Source organism: Moschus berezovskii, chromosome 5 (assembly GCF_049115385.1).
Source record: "Moschus berezovskii isolate FMDL1 chromosome 5, NW_MosBer_1.0, whole genome shotgun sequence".
NCBI lineage: Eukaryota > Metazoa > Chordata > Mammalia > Artiodactyla > Moschidae > Moschus > Moschus berezovskii.
In genome coordinates, this window is record NC_142464.1 from 80481113 (window position 1) to 80506003 (window position 24891).

The following is a 24891-nucleotide window of genomic DNA, read 5'->3' on the forward strand; positions in this document are numbered from 1 at the left end:
GCGGCGATGCTCTGCACCCTCCCCGGAAAGCCTCCTCTGCTCCACCCGACTGTGATGCACCTCTTGTCCAGAGCTCCAGGAGCCACCTCGGTGCAAGCACCTCTGTTCTGTTCCCCTGTTCATTCCCAGCTCCTGGTACACGCCCAGGGAATCTTAAAGCAGTACTGGCTCATGGTGGATAGTTAGTCGCTCAGTCATGCCCGACTCTTTGCGACCTCAAGGACTGCAGCCCACCAGTCTCCTCTATCCATGGAATTTTCCAGACGAGAATACTGGAGTGGGTTGCCATTTCCTTCTCCAGGGAATCTTCCCGACTCAGGGATCGAAACTGGGCCTCCTGCACTGCAGGCCGATTGCTTACCGACTGAGCTAACAGGGAAGCCACGGTGGTGGTGCTGTGCTTAGTCGTTCAGTCACGACTCTTTACGACCCCATGGACTGTAGCTCGCCAGGCCCCTCGGTCCATTGGGATTCTATAGGCAAGAATACTGTTGGGGTTGCCATGCCCTCCTCCAGGGGAATTTGCCAACCCAAGGATTGAACCCAGGTCCCCGCATTGCCGGCAGATTCTTTACCCTCTAAGCCACCAGGGATGGTGTGCCCCAAATTCCTATCAGGTCTGAGATCTTCTAGGGAAAAGCAGTTGTCTGTTAAACACAATTATTTAAAAAAAAAAAAGGACTGCTGAGGCTTGACCACACAGACCTTACTAACAGTGTTGGAAGGTCTCTGACTTTCCTGTGGAATCGCAAGCCTTAAGGTAATACCTCCCTTTCTGTGCCTTTCTCCTGCTGTCACTTCCTAGCAGCTGCATTCTGATTTACAGAGTGACCTGACTTCTACTATCCCTCTCCACAGTTTCCTTCCTAGGGGGAATATCCATGAAACAACCTTCTCCAGCACACCAGCTGATGTGGTTTTAATTTCCTCTTCCAGAAACAAGGAAGAGGGATCTTATTTGACCTCCTTTTGAAAGGAAAGTTGAGGGAAGGGTAGAAAAGGAAATACACTAACATTTCTTAAGGGACAGCTTTATGTCAGGCACCTTCCCATGCTATGCATTTAATATTCATGGCATCTCGGGGATGTGAAAGTACTTTATTACGATTCTCATTTGATGAGCTTAGAGATATTAAACAATCCACCCAAGGATATCAGGCTTCCCTTGTGGCTTCCCTTGTGGCTCAGCTGGTAAAGAATCCGCCTGAAATGTGGGAGAGCTGGGTTCAATCCCTGGGTTGGGAAAATCCCCTGGAGAGGGGACAGGCTACCCACTCCAGTATTCTGGCCTGGAGAATTCCATGGACTGTATAGTCCATGGGATCACAAAGAGTTGGACACAACCGAGTGAATTAAAAAAAAAATATATATATATATATAAAGATATCATCATGTGAGGGAGCCACTGGTCATTCTACTCTGTAAAGATGCTAAATCGGGGATTTAATGTATCAGACATGCACTGTACAGTCCACTACAGGCAAGGCACGTCCTTAAGGATACATTTACTAATCTTCCTAAAGGAAATTATAGTTTGATAAAGGACCCCAAATCTACACTCAAATAGCTCTATTACAAGGCCACTGGGATAGTGCTCTGTCATAAATACAGAGAGGCAAGAGAGTAACCCTGATAGAGTGAAAAGTAATGCCTACACTTTAAAGTTCTTTATATCCATGAAACACGTGAGCAAGGCCAGATTATAAAGAGTCTGGTCCAGGTTCAAAGATGGACGAGAACAGACTTGAGATTGCATGTGCTTTTATTTATTCCCAAAGTAGTGAAAAAGCATTAAGAGTACAGAGGATGCAAATGAAGTAAGGATGTGGGTGTGTGGAGGGGGCTCTGGTTTCCCACTGCCTTCCTTGTATCTCCTGGAAGCACACTGAAAGATCACTAGTCTCGGCTGCCTTTGTGGGTGAGCTGTCAATGAAAACAGAGAAGCCTGAAATAGTGGGCTTGATGCTTTTCAGTATTTCTGGAGGTCAGGAAAAGAAATGACTCATGTATGACAAGTTTCCTCTGCATGAATCAAGCTGCTCTGGATGTTCTGGTACACGGTCTTTTGTACATGTATGCAAGAGTTTTCTGAGTTATATACCTAGCAATAGTGTTATTAGGTCATCAGTTCAGTTCAGTTCAGTTCAGTTGCTCAGTCGTGTCCGACCCCTAGCGACCCCATGAACCACAGCACACCAGGCCTCCCTGTCCATCACCAACTCCCAGAGTTCACTCAAACTCATGTCCATCGAGTCGGTGATGCCATCCAGCCATCTCATTCTCTGTCGTCCCCGTCTCCTCCTACCCCCAATCACTCCCAGCATCAGAGTCTTTTCTAGTGAGTCAACTCATCGCATGAGGTGGCCAAAGTATTGGAGTTTCAGCTTTAGCATCAGTCCTTCCAATGAACACCCAGGATTGATCTCCTCTAGAATGGACTGGTTGGATCTCCTTGCAGTCCAAGGGACTCTAGGTCCAGTTAAACTATGGATTGTTTTCCAATGAGTTGTACCAATTTATACATCAACAGAGGACAAGATGGTTAGATGGCATCACCGACCCAATGGACATGAGTTTGAGCAAGCTCCGGGAGATGGTGAAGGACAGGGAAGCCTGGTGTGCTGCAGTCGATGGGGTTGCAAAAAATTGGACACGACTGAGCAGTTGAACAAGAACAACACCCCACCAGCAGTGCATGAAGCTTCCATTGCTGCACATTCTTGTAAAAACCTTTGCCATACGGGTGGGGGTGGCATCTCATTGTGGATTTAATTTGCAATTCCCACTACTAATGAGGTTGAATATCTTTTCACAAAGGTATTGGCCATCATTGTTTTCTCTTCAGTGAAATGTCATTTATCTCTCTTCCATTCTTCCACTTTGGGTTGTTAGGTTTTTCTTACCCATTATAGAAATGTTTTATGCATCTGGAGCATTTGTTGGTTAATCGAGTGGCAACTCTTTCCTCCCTACTTATGGCTTTTCCTTTACTCAGTATATATGAGTTGTTATTTTTGAAGAAATGCTTTTCAAAAGTTTTGTAGTCAAATGAACATGCTATTGTGTGACTTGGATGATAAGAGAAGATAGATGGGGGAATGAGAGAAAATAGACACTTTCCTAAGAGCAAAGGTACGGGGCAGGGGGTGGGGGGCATTCCACAAATGACTAAATGGAAGAAAGCTGATTCCCAAGGTCCCCTTTTGTCCAAGTATTCCAAAGAAGCTAGACAGCAGATCTCTCTAGTAGAGGCTTAACAATTTTCTTAGCATTCTGATCTGTATTTAGATTGAGCTTATACATCAGTATGGAGAAAGAAATGGCAACCCACTCCAGTATTCTTGCCTGGAGAATCCCATGGACGGAGGAACCTAAAGGCTACAGTCCACCGGGTCGCAAAGAGTCGGACATGACTGAGTGACTTCACTTTCACTATACATCAGTATATACCACTGATCTAAAGCATTCCTCCTTACTCCGTTCAAGACTGAAAGTTTGATTCTTGGTTCCATGCTGATTCCTCTCAACTATTTCTCTCTTGCAAATTGGCAACTGGATTTTGCTTTTTGTTTATAATCTATAAGAATGAAGGCTCAATTAGATGACGGCCCTACGAACTACTGAGACCTGCTAGCTTGTGACTGGGGTATCTAGAAAAGTCATCATGGAGAGCATTAAGAAGGGGAGGATGGCTGAATGTCAGCAGCATGGGAGAATCAACAACAATGGAAGCTCAGGCAGGCAGGAGCTGGCAAAGTCTAGGAACAGGTAAAGAGATCCAGCTTTAGGAGCTGAGAAAAGGGGCACGATCTGGAAGATTTAGGAGTTCTAGGCAAGATAGCCATGTATTCCTTCAAATATTAATTGAGCATCTTCTAGGCTCCATTTTAGAAGCTTGGGATACAGCGATAACTAAGTTAAAGTCTTTGCTTTCATGGAGTTACAGGCTTTCAAGGAGAGGCAGATACAATTTCAGATGGTAGTGAATGCTATAGAGAAATTAAAACAGAATAATGATATGACAGATGCTGACTGGGAGCTGGGAAAAAGACACTTGACACAGGACCATCTAGGGTAGCCATGTGAGGGGATGATACGGAGGCCTGAAAGATAAGAAACCAATCACGGAACAATCTATGAAAAAAAAGAGTTCCAGGCAAAGGGACCATCACATGCAAAGGCCCTAAGGCAGAAACTGAAAGAAAAGCCAAGCCTGAAATGATCCAGGAGCAGAAGGAAGCCAATGGAACTGGTACAGAACTGTTACAGAGTAAGTGCAGTGTCGGGGGCTGATATTTGAAGTAGGCAAGGTCGGGTCCTGATCAGTGAAAGGTTTTGGTGACTGTGAGAAGGAGTTCAAATTGTGCTCTAAGTAAAATAGAAAGCCTTTAGAAGATTCTAAGTAGAGGAGTGAGGTGATTTGATTTACATTTGAAGAGCATCATCCTGGCTTTCCTGGAGAACAGGCTGTAGGGGATCCCAGTAGAGGCAGGGAGAACACTGTAGAAATCCTCACCAGAGTCAGAAAACTGGATGGAGTACTGAGGTGTACTGCAACATGCATGAACACTGAAAAGATGATGCTAAGTGGAAACAGACACAAAAGGCTACATATAGTATGATTCCATTTATACATAATATCCAGAAGAGGCGACTCCATACAGACAGAAAATAGACACGTTTCCAGGGGTTGGGGAGAGAAAAGAGCGACTGCTAATAAGTATGGAGGATTCCTTGTGCAAGAGGTTTCCTTTTAAACGTGATGAAAACGTTCTGGAATAAGACAGTGGAGATGTGACTATATTAAAAATCATTGAATTTATACTTTAAAAGGGTGCATTTTATGGTATGTTAATTACATCTAAAAATTTTTTTTTTTTTAAAAAGGAGCAGTCCAGGTCAGGAACAATGTTGGTGGCAGTCTGCAATTTAGCAAAAGAAATATCTATTTTTGGCATGAAATATCCAAAATTTGCTATTTAATACCTGGATGTTCTTAATAACTATGACAGCCCCCTCTCAAACTTTGTGAAGCCATTCACCTAAAACATGTCTGTATCAATGACCATGCTATAGTCACAAACTATAACTTCTTTCAGGAAAGAAAATACTTCATAAAACCCAGATGGAGAATGTTGGTCTTTATAGTCACTTTGATATAACTGTTAACTATGAATAGCATCATTATATAAATAATGGCAAGTGGATACTATTTGTGAAATAATGATGACCTGTTCTCAGTGATTAGCAGGATACTCACTTATTCATTCAGCAAGTATTTATTAAGCCAGTGTCCGCTGTAAGATTTATAGACTAACAAAATATTAAAAATTCTGTATCCTGTTTTAGCTCTTCTAAGACCACATACACCCTGTCATGCATCTTCCCAATTTTCTGTTATTTATTTCTTATGTGCATGCAGGATGATCTATTTAGAAATACCACCCTGATTCCAAATTTGAAATTTAAACAAAAGTTTTTGCTTAAGGGTATCCAATCTGAAAAGTAAAGTTCTGCTGAGGTTATAGTAGTTAAAAGCAAACTCTTCTAGGAACTTCCCTGGAGGTCCAGTGGTTTGGACTTTGCCTCCAACACAGGTGGTACTGATTCCATCCCTGGTTGGGGACCTAAGATCTTGCGTGCCTTTAGGCCAAAACACCAAAACATAAATCATAAGCAATATTATAACAAGTTCAATAAAGACTTTTAAAATGGTCCATATGCAAAGCAAGCTATTAATACTTCAAGGACTCAGTCCAGCCTATGGTCTCTTAAGTAGAATTCTTGGCAGAAGCCAATTGTGGAGCTACAGAGCTCGGGTTCAAAGGGAGTAGTCATTTGTGGCAACTTCAGGAAAATAGACCACATGATTGGGGATCTGTTTGCTTCTGAAGATGAGTATCTATTACATAGTGACAAGGATACTTTTCAGCTTTTCCTACAAACATCTTTGGTATCTGGATGAAACTTCCAGTTTACAACTGTATTTGCCTTCACTTTGAACAATAATATTTCATAGATTTTATGGTAACTCCAATAATCCCAACTATTCTTTTTCCCATCTATGTCTTCAAACTAGGTAGCTATCAACCTCTCTGCTTTCAGGAAAATCTCCTGATTCAGAGTGACTTTTCAATGAACAACACTATACTGAGAAATCAACCCAGAAGAAACACGCTCCTAAAAGATAACAAAAGAATAATGAATACAATAAATGGAGGACCACAGATCAAATATATCCACATTTCTTAAGACTTTCTGTTGTAGGATTATTAACTTTGCCCTAATAAATATGTAGCAGCTCATAAAATTTAAGAAATACAACATGATCCTTTACAGGGGAGGGAAACTTTTCTTCTTTTTTCAAATGACTTGATAAAATTTATTTTAAACAGTTTACAGAAATAATGGGCAACATTAATAGAAGTCCTTTCACTCAAGGTTGTTTTTCAGGTTCATCCCATGCACACAGTGACTGTGATGTAGACTAGTGGTGAATAATAGCTTTGTATGTCCAAGACATTCTTGCTAGTGCCTTTGCGAAAGGAGCTAGACTTCATATCCTCTATCTCCTACATTTAGGAGGATGTGGGTGGAGACACAGTCGGTGAATTCTCTTAGTACAGGCCAGAGAAGGTTGACATGCAGCCTGAAAACAGCATAGATTTTTCTCAGAGAGCCTTTAGAGATAAATTCCTTTTGAGAAAAGTTAGAATTTTTTAAAAAGCAAAAAGTCAATAACTTTTTGCAGTTACATTGACATCTACAAGGCTAGATTTTCACATGATAGATGTTCTGAGGAGAAAGTCATTATAGAAGGCAGCACCATTATTGCTAATTTGAAACATGATGTTAAAAATAAATTCCAGTCCGTGGAAGGCAGAATCGTTCTTTGTTCCTTAAATTGCAATTAAAGTATTAATACATACTAATGAAAGATCTATTAGATTTTCTTCATGTGTTTATGAATCACATCATGGCAAAGCTGGCAGCAAAACAAATATTTCCTGACATATGAAGCTGTATAAAAATGGAAACTTAAATTAAACGACAGCCATAAAAATACAAGGATAGCTAAAGTAAAATTTATTATTTCTACACAATAAGTTGTACAACCATTTCTTATCATAGACTGGTTTTTCGGTCTATTTAAAAAAAATCAAAATATTACATTTTCTAAAGACATCTGTATTTATGAAAAATACACAATTTCTCTACATAGATAAGTTAAAATTTTTTACTGCACTTCATCAAAGGTAATTGAAAAAAATGAAAAGAAAAATTGATATTATTTGATCTTCTGAAAAATGCTAAAATAATCAAGAGAGACCTGGAATGAGTTTCTGAATATAAAAACAAGTGACATTTCAGTTAGTATCATAAAAAGAGTAGTAACTACTCATTTTCTCTCTTCAGTTCAGTTCAGTTCAGTCGCTCAGTCGTGTCCAACTCTTTGGGACCCCATATATCGCAGCACGCCAGGCCTCCCTGTCCATCACCAACTCCCGGCTGCTGCTGTGGCGTAGTGTCTCAAATAATTTTAGCTCTGATTTTTTAAGCGGACCATAGAGATATGAAATTCTCAAAGTTGTATATGAATGTATGTCATGTTGCTCTAAATTAAATACTATATGATATTATTTTTAGAAATTTAAGATATTTCTGAGAAGAATAAAATGAGTCAATGTTGAGTAGTTTATTCTCCTTGTTCATCTGTGAGGTGATCAAATATCCTTTTCCTCAAAAATATATCACAGGTCCTTTTTTCTATGTTTTCACTCATTAGATATGTAAGCTACTCTCAATCTTGAATATCAGCCCAAATTTGAGCTTTTAAACAGCTTAAAAGGAAAAGTAGACAAGATAAGTTTAGAGAAAACTGAAAATCAGGCCAAACAAAATTAGGGTAAACACTGCCTTAACTTGGTGTGTTCCCAAGCAAATCAATGCTGATATTCTCATGACAACATCTATATGTTTAATGGTTTAACTAGCAGTACTTGATGTGGTATAAATGGTGATATCCCTTATAACAATATCAGAGTTAGAGAACGACCTTTCTCTGTATAAGGCATTGCTTTGACCCTTCCTGGGTTGTATTTCCTACTCTAATTAGTGTGGGAGACTCAAGAATCTGGAATTTATAAAGAAAAGAGTCAATAAATATATGGCAGAAAATAAAAATAAATATAGAAATGCTGTTGAAACTGATATTATCTAATGAGAAGAGCAAGAGTTCTTAGGGGGAGTAGGACCTCATGATTGAGAACTTGAGCAGATGAGCTGGACAGTCTGACTCTGAGTCAGGGAGTACCACCTTCTAGCTGAAAGACAGGGTAATTCTCAACCTTTGAAAGATTCAGTTTTGATTATTTGTAAAATGTGAGGTGAAAGTTGCTCAGTTGCAACCCCATAGACTATACAGTCCATGGAATTCTCTAGGCCAGAATACTGGAGTGGGTAGCCTTTCCCTTCTCCAGGGGATCTTCCCAATCCAGGGATCGAACCCAGGTCTCCCACATTGCAGGCAGATTCTTTACCAGCTGAGCCACAAGGGAAGCCTATTTGTAAAACAGGAGTGTATAACTTTTTTTTCTGCATAACATCCCTTCCTTTGGAAAACCACTTCTTTTGCTATAAGAATCTCACATGAGTCAAGGATTTATCCCTGCCTTTGCCTCAGAGCTATGGCAAAGGCTCTGTCTTTCTCTGTGAGTCTGACATATGAGGACCATGTGGGTTACCACATGTAGAGAAGCTATTCAGTTTTCATTCCAAGCCCAAAGAAGGACAATGGCAAAGAATGTTCAAACTACCCCACAACTGCACCCATTGCTCATGCGAGCAAGGTAATGCTCAAAATCCTTCAAGTTAGGCTTCAGCAGTACATGAACTGAGAACTTCCAGATGTACAAGTTGGATTTAGAAAAGGCAGAGGAACCAGAGATCAAATTGAGAAATTTTGCTGTCTCATAGAGAAAGGAAGGAAATTCTAGGAAAACATCTACTCTTGCTTTATTGACTATGCTAAAGCCTTTGACTGGATCACAACAAACTGGAAAATTCTTCAAGAGATGGGAATACCAGACCACCTTACCTGCCTCCCTGGTGGCTCAGAGGTTATAGTGTCTGCCTGCAATGCAGGAGACCTAGGTTCGATCCCTGGGTCGGGAAGATCCCCTGGAGAAGGAAATGGCAACCCACTCCAGTATTCTTGCCTGGAGATTCCCATGGACGGAGGAGCCTGGTGGGCTACAGTTCATGGGGTCGCAAAGAGTCGGACACAACTGAGTGACTTCACTTACCTGCCTCCTGAGAAACCTCTATGCAGATCAAGAAGCAACAGTTAGAACCAGACATGAAACAATGGACTGGTTCCAAATTGGGAAATAAGTGCATCCAGGCTATTTATTGTCACCTTGCCTATTTAACTTATGAAGAGTACATCATGCGAAATGTTGGGCTGGATGAAGTACAAGTTGGAATCAAGACTGCCAGGAGAAATATGAATAACCTCAGGTATGCAGATGACACCACCCTAATGGCAGAAAGTGAAGAGGAACTAAAGAGCCTCTTGATGAAGATGAAAGAAGAGAGTGAAAAAGCTAACTTAAAACTCAACATTCAGAAAACTAAGATCATGGCATCCGGTTCCATCACTTCATGGCAAATAGATGGGGAAACAATGGGAACAGTGAAACAGACTTCATTTTCTTGGGCTCCAAAATCACCGTGGATGGTGACTGCAGCCACGAAAATCGCTTGCTCCTTGGAAAAAAAAGCTATGACATACTTAGTGTATTAAAAAGCAGAGACATTACTTTGCTGACAAAGGTCCATCTAGTCAAAGCTACGGTTTTTTCAGTAGTCATGTATGGATGTGAGAGTTGGACCATAAAGAAGGCTGAGCACCAAAGAATTAATGCTTTTTAACTGTGATATTGGAGAAGACTCTTGAGAGTCCCTTGGACAACAAGGAGATCAAACCAGTCAGTCCTAAAGGAAATCAACCCTGAATATTCACTGGAAGGACTGATGCTGAAGCTGTAGCTCCAATACTTTGGCGACCTGATGCAAAGAGTTGACTGACTGGAAACAACTCTGATGCTGGGAAAGACTGAGGGCAATAGGAGGAGAAGGGGATGACAATGGACATGAGTATGAGCAAACTCCGGGAGATAGTAAAGGACAGGGAAGCCTGGCATGTTGCAGGCTACAGGGTCTCAGAGTCAGACATGACTGAGAGACTAAACAACAAAAGCGGTGAGAAGTGGAGAGCCAGGGGAAGAGAGAGAGATGAAAATTGTTATACATATTGACATTTGACTAGGCCTGAAGCCAGGTCCAGCCTTTGATGGAGTTAAGTAAATGAAAAATTTCCATTTTTCTTTTAAGTTGGGATTCTTACATTTGCAACAGGAGAGGCACAAAAGAAGTGCACAAGAAGTTTTACTATGTTGACAATGATTAACAAGTGGAGGTGAAAGAAAAACCGTTTAATTGAAGAGACAGTTTTGAAAACTTTAAAGTTTTACTGCATTTTTGCGTATTCCATAATGAATAGTGGCAATGCCTAGAATAAGAAGAACAGACAGAAGAAAGATGAGAATTAATTTACACATGAAACTTCCAAGATCTAGACCCACCAATTTTTCAGGAAGGTGGAAGGAGGAGACAGGACAAATTACTATTATTACAATTTTTTTTTTTTTTAACCGCCCAGACTTTTTACTTAACATACAACTCAAGCTCTCATAAACTTTTTTATTTTGAAATAATTATAGATTCACAAGAAGTTGCCAATTTACAGAGAAGTGCTATGTGTTCTTTGCTTATTTTCTCCCAAAAGTAGTACCTTGTAGTATGACTGTATGTATATGTGTGTGTGTGTGCTCAGCTGTGTCCAACTCTTTGCGACCCCATGGGCTACAGCCTGCCAGGCTCCTCTGTTCATGGAATTTTCCAGGCAAAAATACTGGAGTGAGTTGCCATTCCCTTCTCCAGGAGATCTTCCTGACCCAGGGATTGAACCCATGTCTCTTGCATCTCCTGCATTGGTGGGCGGATTCTTTACTGTTGAGGCACCTGGGAAGCTAATAGATCAATATCGAAATCAGGCAAGTGACATGGGTACTATCCATAGAGCTTATTCAGATTTCATCAGTTTTACATGCATTTGTGTGTGTGTGTGTGTGTAGTTCTATGCAATTTTATCAAATGCACAGATTCTAATAACCACCATCACAGTCAAGATGCAGAACAATTCCATCATCACAAAGCTCCCTGTTCCACCCATTTTTATCCATATTCATCCCCTCATCTAATCCCAGCAGTCATCTGTTTTTCCTGTTTTTTTTTGTTATTTTAAGAATGTTACATAAATGGAATCATATACTATGTTACCTTTTGAGAATGATGTTTTTTTCCCACTCAGCATAATTTCCTTGAGATCCATTCAAATTGTTAAATATATCAGTAGGTTGTTCCCTTTTATTATATTATATTACATGGCAAAAGGGCATCCAAGTTTTGGCTATTGTGAAAAAAGCTGTTATGAATATTTGTGTATAGTTTTCGTGTTGACATAAGTTTTCACTTCTGTGGGATATATGCCTTAGAGTGCAATTGCTGAGTCATATGGTAAGTGTTTATTTAATTTTATAAGAGACTGACAAACTATTTCCCAGCATGGTGGTACCACATTACTTTCCCTTCAGCAAACAGTGACCCAGTTTCTCTGTATTCTTTTCAGCATCTGATGTTATCATTACTTTTTAATCTTAGCCTTCTGATGGGTGTATGATGATATCTGGAGGGTTTAATTTGCACTCCCTTAGTAGCTATTAATGTTGTGAATCTTTTCATTTGCTTATTTGCCATCTGTATGTTCTTGGCAATGAAATGTATGTTAATGTCTTACGCCCATTTTCTAATTAGATTGAGTTTTAAGAGCTCTTTCTATATTCTAGATACAAGGCCATACATTGAATAAATAATTCACAAACATTTTCTTTGTTTGGAGTTTGGCTTTTCATCCTTCTCATAAAAAGAAAATAAAAAATTTTTTTTTTTGCCTGGAGAATCCCACGGACAGAGAAGCCTGGCAGGCTACAGTCCATGGGGTCTCACAGAGTCGGACATGACAGTGACTGAGCATGCACGCAGAATATTTTAATTTTTATTAAAAATTTTATTGAGGTATATTTGATGGACAATATTATATAAGTTTCAGGTGTATAACTTACTGGTCACAATTGTCAAAGGTTGTACTTCACTTAGCGTTACCATAAAATACCGGCTATCTCCGCTGTGCTGCACAATATCTGTGTACTGTGTACTTTATACGCAGTAGTCTGTGCCTCTCAATCCCCTTCCCCACTTTGCCCCTCCCTCTTCTCTTCACCCTGGAAACCACTAGTTAGTCCTCCCCATCTGCGAGTCTAGTTTTGTTGTTGTTATTGCTGTATTCACTAGTTTATTCTTTAGTTAGAAGTGATATTATATGGTACAAAATTTTTAATTTTGATGAAATCCTATTTATCACAATTTCCCTTTTATGAAAAAATCATGCTTTTGGTGTCAGGTCTGGAAGCTTTTCATCCAGTCCTGGGTTCTGAAGTTTTATTCTTAAATATAAAAGTCTGCATTTTTACATTTTATATTTAACAAAGTCTGTGATTATTTTTAAGTTAATTTTTACATAAAGTATAAAGTGTAACTCAAGGTCCTTTGTTTTGATTCGGTTTTGTTGCCTATGAATGTCTAATTGCTCCAGCAGCAAGAATACTGTAGTGGGTTTCCATGCCCTCCTCCAGAGGATCTTCCTGACCAAGGGATCAAACCTGGGTCTCTTATGTCTCCTGCATTGGCAGGTGGTTCTTTACCACTCGGCACCTGGGAAGCCCCAATAGTTTTTGAAAAGGCTCTCAAAAATTTTTGAGTAGTAACATCTTTGATTATATTTTCATCCTATTGGCATTTTTAAAAGCCAATTATCAGAAAGTGGGATAACCACTTTTTATTTTATTTTTTTAAATCACTTTAGGATAATCCTGTTTTCTTTGACTTGATTTTACTGTATCTACAGCCTCTGAAAGCCATTTTTGCCAATAGATCCATTGCATCTCATTACAACTCAGGAAAGGGAACAGTAGCCCCTCCCCCACCCCCCCAAAACAGAAATGCTGTGACCTTTTCCAGACCAGAGAAAAATGCTGCTTATAAAAATAATATCCAGGCCCCAACATGCCCATCATTAAACATAGTTTCTTCTTCTTCAACAAAATTTGGCATTTCCACGGGAATTAATGAGATTGCAAGAAAAATCAACACCTCAAGCATTACATAAAAACTGTTTTCAGAATGCCAATGTAAGGATTGAAAAGTGAAAGTCCCTCAGTTGTGTCTGACTCTTTGTGACCCCACGGACTGTAGCCTGCCAGGCTCCTTCCATGGAATTCTCCAGGCCATAATACTGGAGTGGGTAGCCTTTCCCTTCTCCAGGGTATCTTCCCAATCCAGGGATCAAACCCAGGTCTCCCACATTGCAGGCAGATTCTTTACTGTGTGAGCCACCAGGGAAGTAAGGAGTAAGTCAGTTTATGGTAAGTATAGATCCAAACATATGCCGGGACATGACTTCATTTTCAAGAAAATATACATAGTTTAGAACTTGAAAATGTCAAAGGAAAGTGCTGTGTAACCCTTCTGTCAACTGAAAACTATACTGGAAATTGAGTATGAGTCTGTGAATGGATGGAATAATACTGTCTTTTCCCCTGTACCCAACACAAGAACATTTACAATTCTCTGGAAAATTTGCGCAGGTTGTGCAGAATTCCCTAGGGAAAGAAACCACTCCATCAGAAAACAGGCAAATTACACACTACTGCTACACACACATATGTCCTTTACCTACCCAGGCTTAGATATGAACATGAGAGAATAACATGAGATAGTATGCTTAGGGCTTCAAATTCAATACGATCAATTTACTAAAATTTACAGCTGCAAACTTGACCACTTCCTTAGCAATATTTAACTGTGAATAATAATAATAATAGCACTATACATGTATTATATTTAAATACATGTTTAATATATTTATTAAATATATTACTATGTTTATTATATTTAAATATATGGCAGGTTGTTACTGCCACTATCTGAATTTTACTCACTTAAGGCTCATGATATCCTTTAGCATTTTTCCTCTGTATTTCTCTCTTGTTAAACAAGAGACTTGGTAAGATTCATATTTAATGATTTTAGTGAGACTATTTCTAATGTCTGTCTGCCTTTGTTTTTGTAATGTTAGTGCCCATAGATTATCAATGCTCAAATCCATGAATTCTACACAGGTCAGAACCAGACATGGAAAAACCGACTGGTTCAAAATTGGTAAAGAAGTACATCAAGGCTGTATATTGTCACCCTGCTTATTTAACTTATATGCAGAGTACATCATGAAAAATTATGGGCTGGATGAAGCACAAACCAGAATCAAGATTGCCGGGAGAAATATCAATAACCTTAGATATGCAGATGATACCACTCTTATGGCAGAAAGTGAAGAGGAACTAAAGAACCTCATGATGAAGGTGAAAGAAAAGAGTGAAGAAGCTGGCTTAAAACTCAACGTTCAAAAAAAGACCATGGCATCAGGTCCCATCACTTCATGGCAAATAGATGGGGAAATAGTGGAACTAGTGACAGACTTTATTTTCTTGGGCTCCAAAATCACTGCAGATGGTGACTGCAGCCATGAAATTTAAAGATGCTTGCTCCTTGAAAGAAAAGCTATGACAAACCTAGACAGCATATTAAGAAACAGAGATATCACTTTGCCAACTAAAGTCCATCTAGTCAAAGCTATGGTTTTTCCAGTAATCATGTATGGATGTGAGAACTGGACCTGAAGAAGGCAGAGCACCAAAGAATTGATGCTTTCAAATTGTGGTGTTGGAGAAGATTCTTGAGAGTCCCTTGGACTGCAAGGAGATCATACCAGCCAATCCTAAAGGAGATCAACCCTGAATATTCATTGGAAGGACTGATGCTGAAGCTGAAGCTCCAATACTCTGGCCACCTGATGCGAAGAGCTGACTCATTAGAAAAGACCCTGATGCTGGGAAAGACTGAAGGCAGGAGGAGAAGGTGATGACAGAGGATGAGATAATTGGATGGCATCACTGACTCAATGGACATGAGTTTGAGCAAGCTTCAGGAGATGTGAAGGACGGGAAGCCTGGCGTTCTGCAGTCCATGGGATCACGAAGAATCGGATATGACTGAGTGACTGAACAACAACAACAATATATATATATTCATAGGTATGTTTCACTGAGGCAGCTGCAAAAAGAGATAAAAAGAAATATACCAAAATTGTGATTGTTTCATATGTGAATATTTTCATATTCTCTCATTTTCACATGTTTCACAATATGCTTAAATTACCTTTTAAATTAGAAATACATGTTCATATTCAAAAGGTCATCAAGCTATATACTGAACACTTTGTATTTTATTATATATATATTCCCAAAAAAGTACTGGAAATGGTGTGAAGGAAATGCATACACAAAACACACTATAAAAATATTTTTTTTGAGGAGAAAAGAAAGAATTTAGAAATATAGTAATTAAGGGCAACGTATGGAATTTGTTTAGATACTAATTCAAACAAATCAATTACACACAAACAGAGGATTCAGAACTGGATATTTATAGTATTAAGGGAATTATGTTATGATTCAAATGAATATATAATTTACATACAATAAAAGGAATGCCATGAACTATAATTCTTAGCCTCATCTATGATTTTTTACTTTCTTGCAAGATTTTGTTGAACAAATCAGGTAGTTATTACTATTATCTGAATTTTATTCACTTAAGCCTCGTGATACACTTTAGCACTTCTCTTTTGTATTTCTTTCTTGTTAAACAAGAAACTTGGTAAGATCATTTTAGTGAGACTATTTCTAATGTCTGTCTGCTGTTCTTTTCGTAATGTTAGTGCCAGTAGATTATCAATATTCAAATCCATGAATTTTTTTATATATTCTTTTTAAACATTTTTTCCTTTATGATTTATCCCCAGAGATAGGATATAGTTCCCTGAAGAAAATTACCTCTGGATATAGATTTCTAATGTATTATTTTTGTTCTTATTTGTTAAAAGTTAGTTGTTACATTTATCAGTGATATAAAAACCACCAAACATTAGCATTCTCTTTTATAGAGGTTGCCATTTTTTAAAATGCAGTAAGGACATTCCAAAAAAAGCATACCGTCTAGATCTAGTCACACAAAATAACTGATCACTCGATATCAAAGGACAGCTCAGAGAAAACATTCTAAATATCATTAGAATGATATCATTCTAAATATCATCCCTAAGCATTAATATTCTCTTGGGACATAGCAAGAAGGCTCTCATTGCCTGTCAGTAGCTTTGACAGCCAGACTTTCATTTCCAAGCACACATAGTACTCATTCAAAACTTATAAAGAGATCAAGTGGATAATGTCTGCTTTCTTCTCCAAGTTTTGATGGATGATTTCACTCTGTGACTTTCTACTCTGTGAAGATATGATTTCATGAGAGTCCTTTAATTCCCCAAGATAGAACTGAAGTGTTATTTTTTTGTTATTAATTGTGAAATCTTAAAATTCATTTGACTCACTTCTGAATCTTATATACCAAAAAAGAACACACTCCAGGCATCCTGAATTATTTAACTTTATCCTGTACAAGTCTAGATTCATGAACCATCCTTAAGCTCGAAAGGATTTTAAGTGATTATGGTAAATGTAAATGGCTCTAAATCACGTGTCTCCTCAAGTGAAGGAATCTGTTTTTTAAATATTTTTTTTCATGTGGACCATGTTTTTAAAGTCTTCATTGAATCTGTTACAATATTTCTTCTGCTTCTGTGTTTTGGTCCCTTGGCTGCAAGGCATGTGGGATCCTAGCTCTCTGACCAGGGATCAAACCCACCTCTCTGCACTGGAAGGCAAAGTCTCAACCAATGGACCTCTACGGAAGTCCCAAGTGAAGGATTCTTTTTTTTGTTGTTGTTGTTGTTGTTGTTGTTTTTTCATGTTTATTTTATTTATTTTTTTTACATCAGTTAAAAGTATTTTTATTGAAAAAGCACAAATGCAAAGAAATGAACAGAGGAAAATTTATGCGTCGAACCTGGACTGGTCACTTATGATAATATAGATGCTACAATTCCATTCTCCCCAATCATTCCACCCAAGTGAAGGATTCTTAACAAAAGTACCTGAAAATTATATGCCTTTCATGCATTAAAAATAATATCAGCAAATGTCTGTTTCTAAATGTCTTCTTTTGTATAGACATGCAAGTAACAGAAAAGTGAAAATTAGAAGTTCATAAAAGTTTGTTTTATGAACAAACTTTCTGCCAATTTAAGTATTTAAAGTGCCCTAGCTTTAGCAGCCATTATCAAAAATATATTTACTATTTTTCCTCAATCTCTTGGAGAAGCTTCCAGTTCAAATTATTGAGTTATCCAATGTAAATGACTACTCTTTTCAACACTTTCCATGCACATGTGTTTCAAGTAGAGAGACCTTGAAAGAGCATTTTCTTTCATGATTATAAAAAAAAGTCCAGGCTAAGCCTCCTATTTTCTTTTCATATTTGGATGTTTCTCATAGATGTGCCATGCCCAAGGCAAGATTTTTAGCTGCACATAAAGAACAAAATGTGTATCCACATAAGTGACGAACAGATGTTGTATTTGAGGCAACCAAACAAACCAACAAGTCATTTTTTGTTACAACTACTATTTGCAAAATCATTTCTTTTGAACTCCACCATGGGCTTTCCCCGTGGCTCAGTGGGTAAAGAATCTGCCTGCAATGTAGGAGACACAGGAGACATGGGTTTGATTCCTGGGTCAGGAAGATCCCTGGAGGGGGATGGCAACCCACTGTAGTATTCTTGCCTGAAAAATCCCATGGACGGTGGAGTCTAGTGGGCTACAGTCCAAATGGTCGCAAAGAGTCGGACACGACTGAGCAACATAGCATACATAGGAGCTCCACCATCCAGACCTCACTACTGTGAGTTCCAACAGATTAACTAGAGGATAAGCAACCGGGGTTAGTAAAAATGTACTAAACTTTGAGAGAAAATTTATATTATCTAGAGATGCTTAAGTTTGTAGTTTCATAAGCTCTCAAGATATATCCTGGGAGAAAGCCAAGAGTTCACAGTTATTGTACATATTTTATAGATGAGAAAAAGGAAGTTCAAGGACAGTAAGTAATTATCTCAAGTTTGATTCAAATCCAGGTCTAACAAGAAAGCCTATTTCCTTCCACCATGAATAGCACTTTATAAGCAGTGACACTGAGCAAACATTCTGGGTACAGATAATATTTGCCCTTTTTCATCCAAGTTTGACTTTGTAATGATAATAATAATAGAATCTGCAAACACACAACTGCAATTTTAAATCACAAAAGTCAAAACTAGGTTTTATAACTCATTTGGCAGTGAAGTCTGACATGACCTGAACTACTCTGATGGCAAAACTTGGCCTCAAATGTAAAGACTATTCATAGCCCTTATTTATACCATGTACTTTGAATATTCAACATTTTGAGGCATAAATATTTATCTGTTCATTACAGGATTCTTCCCCAGGCAAAATGGAAGCTGTTTTGTAGTACATAGTAAACATATGGTATTATTTTTAAAAAAAAAAAAAATCCTGAATTTTGACACACAGCTAGCTCCAAGAGATTTAGGCAAGGAATAAGAAATCTGAATAATAACAGCAACAATGATAATAAAAGTTGAGTTTTACAGTTTTATCTCATCTTTAGTTTTTATAAAATAATTTCATACATATTTATTGCATTTGTTATCATAATATGAAAATTTCCTAATTACGTTGAATAAATTTTTCCCTGATTATCTCTTTAGAGGGACGAAAACACAGGACTAAACTCTTGATGCCATGAAGTCTCTTGGTCAAATGGAGACCTGATATCAAACTGACTTTTGACTTCTTGAAACAGAAATTAATTCAAATCAGAAATAGAGAATGCTGCTGTGTGTATGTTTCTTTTTTCTAAGCTTTTCTTAAATATAAGCCTCTGGTGACTTTAGTTGAAGAGGAATGATACTAAATTTTTATTTAATTGTCTTACTGTTTTTTGACCACAGTAATAAATTAAAAGGTTTAGTGACCAGTGTTGTGAAATAGGATTTCAGCAGATGCCAAGGAAATAACAGGATATAATTCTCTTTTTAGTATAAAAAATGTTTCTTTGTCTCATAAATTATGGATGATCAGTTGTACATATTCAATCAAGATACTTCTTTACTGTAGAAAATTTTAAATTTAAATCAAGTTTTCAAATATTAGCTGTTTTCTAGATCAGCAGTTTTCAATCTCCTTTTCTGCCTCAAAACACAGGAATACAGCACATTCCCTTCCACAACAGCAATCCACAAAGTATCATTTACACAGCCAGCAATAATTCCCATACCTGGAGTCCAGCAGACCCATACAATGTATCAGTTTGAATTTTATTAAACATTCAACACATTTCATATATTTCCTTTTATGTGTTCTAGATGCCAAATTTCTTACAGACTGTACTTTGCTGGCCTAGGTTGCAGGTCTAGGGTGAGGGGAATCTAGAATGGATGACAAAGGAAGTAGATAATAAATATCAACTGTAGCCTGGAGGAGGCTTCCCAGGTGGCTCAGTGGTAAAGAATCTGCCTGCAATGAGGGAGATACAGGCTCGATCCATGGGTTGGGATGATCCTCTGGAGAAGGGATGTCTACCCTCTCCAGTATTCTTGCCTGGGAATTCCCATGGACAAAGGAGCCTGGGGGGCTACAGTCCATAGGGGTCACCGAGTCTGACATGACTTAGTGACTAAATAACTACAATATAACCTTGAGATCATTTGCAACAGTAGGGACTGTGGCTTGTTTCATTAACTGTTCTGATTTGAGTCTTTTGTAGAGATTGTGGCCAGCCACCATCTTGAGAGCTATGGTTTGGACTCAGTGTAGGATTGGGGCTCAAGCATGTAAAAATACTCTTATCAAGCAGGATATTCTAAAAGATCAGAGGTAACTCCGAGGAACTAGCCAGGGGCCGGTCCTATAGTGACTGGCTTTCTTTGGAATGTACAGGTTTTGGGAACCCCAGACCTGCTGAGTTAATCTTCTACCACACCCTTGTATTGGTCTTATCTTCCTAAATAGGGTATAAGGTCCTCAAAGAAAAGGATCGTATACTTATACAGTTTTACCTGAAGCCAATACCCACTTGACTATATCTTTGCCAGAGTCAGAGGAAATCAGCATTTCAAAATTCCTGAACTTAGCTTTCCCTTCAGTTCAGTTCAGTTTAGTCGCTCAGTCGTGTCTGACTCTTTGCGACCCCATGAATCACAGCACGCCAGGCCTCCCTGTCCATCACCAACTCCCGGAGTTTACTCAAACTCATGTCCATCAAGTCAGTGATGCCATCCAGCCATCTCATTCTCTGTCGTCCCATTCTCCTCCCGCCCCCAATCCTTCCCAGCATCACTCTTTTCCAGTGAGTCAACTCGTCACATGAGGTGGCCAAAGTATTGCAGTTTCAGCTTTATCATCAGTCCTTCCAATGAACACACAGGATTGATCTCCTTTAGAATGGACTGGTTGGATCTCCTTGCAGTATAAGGGACTCTCAAGAGTCTTCTCCAGCACCACAGTTCAAAAGCATCAATTCTTTGGCGATCAGCTTTCTTCACAGTCCAATTCTCACATCCATACATGACCACGGGAAAAACCATAGCCTTGACTAGACAGACCTTTGTTGGCAAAGTAACGTCTCTGCTTTTTAATATACTATCTAGGTTGGTCATAACTTTCCTTCCAAGGAGTAAGCGTCTTTTAATTTCATGGCTGCAATCAGCATCTGCAGTGATTTTGGAGCCCAAAAAAATAAAGTCTGATACTGTTTCCACTGTTTCCCCATCTATTTCCCATGAAGTGATGGGACCAGATGCCATGATCTTTTTTTCTGAATGTTGAGTTTCAAGCCAACCTTTTCACTCTCCTCTTTCACTTTCATCAAGAGGCTTTTGAGTTCCTCTTCATTTTCTGCCATAAGGGTGGTGTCATCTGCATATCTGAGGTTATTGATATTTCTCCCAGCAACCTTGATTCCAGCTGTGCTTCTTCCAGCCCAGCATTCCTCATGATGTACTCTGCATAGAAGTTAAATAAGCAGGGTTTCAATATACAACCTTGACGTACTCCTTTTCCTATTTGGAACCAGTCTGTTGTTCCATGTCCAGTTCTAACTGTTGTTTCCTGACCTGCATACAGGTTTCTCAAGAGGCAGGTCAGGTGGTCTGGTATTCCCATCTCTTTCAGAGTGTTCCACAGTTTATTGTGATCCACACAGTCAAAGGCTTTGGCATAGTCAATGAAGCAGAAATAGATGTTTTTCTAGAACATGTTTTAGCATTACATTTTGAAAAAAACTCTGGAATTGCTCCATAAAAATGTTTTGACACCCATGTTGATCACATGCGTGCTTGCTCAGTTGCTTCAGTTGTGTCTGACTCTTTGTGACCCCATGGACTATATAGTACCCCAGGCTCCTCTGTCCATGGGATTCTCCAGGCAAGGATACTGGAGTGGGTTGTGATTTCCTTCTCCAGGGGATCTTCCCGACCCAGGGATCGAACTCGTGTCTCTTATGTCTCCTGCACTGGCAGGCAGGTTCTTTACCACTAGCACCACCTGGGAAGCCCCCACGTTGATCACCTGCAGTTATAATTTACCACCATGGGTACTACCCTGGCGGTGCAGTGGTTAAGGATCCACCTGCCAATGCAAGGGACACAGGTTCAATCCCTGGCCTGGGAACTAGGATCCCACATGTCACAGGTCAACTAAGCCCATGTGCCACAACTACTGAAGCCTGCACGCCCATGCTCCACAACTAGAGAAGCTATTGTGACGAGAAGCCTGTGCATCGCAACTCAAGAGTAGCTCCCACTCACCGAAACTAGAGAAAGCTTGCTCACAGCAACGAAGAGCCTGTGCACCATATCAAAGACCCAGTACAGCCATAAATAATAATTTTTTAAAAATTCCACCATGAAAAGCTCAAGGATCCCCATTCTTTTTGACTTTCTATTCCAAATCTGGATCAGGATCAAGGGTAAGTTTATTTTGTTGGATCATAGTGCCAAGAAGGAATTTCATTGCTAATGCAGAGGAGTGAAACGTCCAAGACTTCCCAGAATCATTTCTTTCTGATCCTTTCTTTTTGGCTCTCTTCCATAAACTCCAAACCAATTACATCAGAATATCTGGAGTTTGGGACCAGGAGCTCCAGGCAATTGTAACATGAAGCTAGGGCTGAGAACCAGTTGCATAGAATACCAAGATCCAGGTGATGGCTCAGGCAGACAGGTGCAGGAGAATCCTTTCTGACCTACTTAGGCTGGTTCCAGCCTAGGCCTCACTAAAACTGTGGTTCATGGATCAGCAGCATTGATACTACCTGGGAGCTTGTTAGAAATGCAGAATCTCAGGTCCTACTCAGCTCGATTAACTCAGAATCTGCATTTTAATAAAATAGGTAACAGTATATTAGAATTTCAGAAGCACTGACCTAGGCAACAGAACTCCTCCTTGTTCCCCAGGACCCCACACTGGAACCAGAGATGAAACCTTTAGCTGGGAAGAGTTCCTCTGTCTGAAGGAGGATAGTTGGTGAAGGATGGAAACAGGTTCCTTCCATTTCAGTATCACTCAATCTATCATCTTAACTTTACTTACAGTTATCTGCAGGGTAAAGAGAAGAATGAGAAGATGGCAGGATCTAGTCTGTCAAGGATACCAGCTTATATAATAAGGAGATATATTAAGAGGGGGTTTCCACTATACTCAAGAGGCTTATTTCACAAAGTAAAGATAATATGATTCAGAGAATCGGCTAAAAATCTGCTGTGACTTTTAATGAGTGGAATTTGGGGAAAGAGAAAACTGCAATTAACATCCCATGGTCATTACACTTGGGCAGTAAGTTACTACCTGGCAGTCCTATGCCAGGCCTTGCTGTTGTTCAGTCGCCCAGTCGTGTCCAACTCTTTGTGACCTCATGGACTGCAGCATGGGAGGCCTAGACCTGCCTTAAAGAAAGTTTAGCCAAATCCATCCAGCCCAGGTACTCTGAGTTGACCAGCCTTGTCTCTGGACCATTCTGCCAGCAGCAGCCTTAGAGGAAGATTTGAGGTTTTAAGATAATGGCTTATAAAACAGACCTTGATAATGATGACAATGAATCATTTTTGAACACATGCTATGTGCTAAGCACTGTTCTAAGAGCCTGAAAAGTATTAATTCATTTAATCCTGACAACTATTTGATACACTATTATTTTTCCTTTTGTACAGGTGGGGAAACCAAGATAAAGAGAAGTTATGCAAATGGCAAGGCACGATTCAAACCACGGCAGCCTGCAACATAAGGCAGTAGACCTCACTATATGGAGAATCAATACAGTAAAAGGGAAAGAGACCCTTCAATTCTCTCTTTTGCTCATTTGGGGAGTATTTCTGAGTTCTACAAATGATTACATAGATGCAGACTTCAAAATCTTCCTTCAGCAATATTTTCTCTCTCCAATGCAACATGAGTCAGGGGTATTTTTAAAAATGCAGATTCTGATTCAGAATATCTAGAGTAGGGCCCAAGATTTTGCATTTCTAACAAGCTCCAAGATAATGTCAATGTTGCTAGTCCAGGGTCCATGCTTTGAGTAGCAGAAAAAAAAAAGTGCTGCTACATCACTTCAATTGTGTCCAACTCTGTGCTGTGTGCAACGCGATGGACTGTAGCCCACCAGGCTCTTCTGTCCATGGGATTCTCCAGGCAAGAATACTGAAGTGGATTGCCATGCCCTCCTCCAGGGGATCTTCCCAACCCAGGGACCAAACCCACTTCTCTTATGTCTCCTGGATTGGCAGGTGAATTCTTTACCACTAAGACTCCGATGCTGGGAAGGGTTGGGGGCGGAAGGAGAAGGGGTCGACCAAGAATGAGATGGCTGGATGGCATCACTGACTCTGTAGACATGAGTTTGAGTGAACTCCGGGAGTTGGTGATAGACAGGGAGGCCTGGCGTGCTGTGATTCATGGGGTCGCGGAGAGTCGGACATGACTGAGCGACTGAGCTGAACTGAACTGAACTGAGTGCCACCTGGGAAGCCCATACATATATGTATTGTATATGCAATTATATATATATATGTAATAATTATGTTATATATATATGCATAAAATCACAGTCTCACCTCTTGCTAAATAGATTATGTAGCAAGCATTTCACTCTCAAAGTCTGTGAGGCTACTCTTATCTAATTGTTTGTAGGGCTTAGACATGCTCCCAGAGGGGCAAAGAGAGTCAATGCTTTCCAATGCTCCCTGCTGAGAATCTGAAACTTTCTTTTACTCTTGCAATTTGGTATCACTGATAAGTTTAGCATGAAGGTATTCTAAAGTATGTTTTTTACCTCACTGATAATAACAGTTACTAATGTTATTTCCTTGGTTGATACTTAACCTGCTTGATGTTTCAGATTTTACGTAAAATAATTAACACATTAACCAAATGGATACTAAAAAATAGTAATTTAATTTCCAGACTGTAGACATAAATGGATTCTCTTATTGCGCTCTGCCATAGTGAAACAATCAATAAAAATGTTTTATATATATTATTTTGAAAAGATGTTGAACCTCGGGTTTGACAAGTTGGCTACAGAATGTAAATCAAAAATACCATTTAGTGCCTACATTACACAAGGGAGCACAAATTGA

The 24891-nt window shown here is 39.2% G+C and overlaps 1 protein-coding gene across 7 annotated transcripts in view; it reads right to left on the reverse strand.

Annotated features, from left to right (window-relative positions):
* NMU (neuromedin U) overlaps positions 1 to 24891 on the reverse strand; it is a 183202-nt gene that overhangs the window by 33570 nt on the left and 124741 nt on the right. The window lies entirely within an intron of this gene.